The 649-nt window shown below is 38.8% G+C and overlaps 1 protein-coding gene across 1 annotated transcript in view; it reads left to right on the top strand.

The window, feature by feature from the left end:
- Positions 1–649, top strand: part of LOC119591753 (opioid-binding protein/cell adhesion molecule-like) — a 12,745-nt gene that overhangs the window by 1,638 nt on the left and 10,458 nt on the right. The gene's annotated exons all lie outside the window — the stretch shown is intronic.

Here is a 649-nt window from a genome sequence, read left to right as displayed (position 1 = left end):
CAAGACGTGTTTGCACCCACACTTACGGGCAGGTGAAAGTTCATAGACTTGATATAATATACAAACGTACATACACATATGCAGGTGTATTAATATGTTGCTCGCGTCGTTGTGTGTGGCTTGCCCAATAATGGAGGTGCATCTGAAGCAAGATTCATTGATTTTCGGATCTCCATTGAGCTTGATTCCTCCCAGCCTCGTTTTGTATCAGAAAGAATCTCTATCCGCATTGCCATTTTAAATCATTGGTATTCCTGTTGCAGAAATTATGCAACGAAAAAACATTAGCATACATACGCAGTACGCTACGAGGTTAAAAAGAAATAAAAAGATCAGAAGCGAAAAACACCCTTAATTTTTTGTGTTGTCCTTTTACTGAACTCCAGCTCTGAGGCAAGTTACTGGACGAAAACGAATCAGCCGACGGGGCGCCATTTCACAGAAGGGAATAAAAAAGGTAAATAAAAACAAAACAGAAAAAAGCTCCGTGTCAATTATTCTCAAATATTTGGGCGAACTATGAAGAGACTTTTAATTCATGTGTCGTGTGAAAATTCCATTTGCTGTACTAAAACCTTTCGATAAAAAAATTGGTACATGATCCTGGATTTACAGACTGTGGACAACGGAAGGGTACATGCGTACATAT

Source organism: Penaeus monodon, chromosome 29, assembly GCF_015228065.2.
Source record: "Penaeus monodon isolate SGIC_2016 chromosome 29, NSTDA_Pmon_1, whole genome shotgun sequence".
In the NCBI taxonomy this organism is placed as follows: Eukaryota; Metazoa; Arthropoda; class Malacostraca; order Decapoda; family Penaeidae; genus Penaeus; species Penaeus monodon.
Note: the sequence above shows the minus strand (reverse complement) of the source record. Positions and strands in the feature narration are given on the sequence as shown.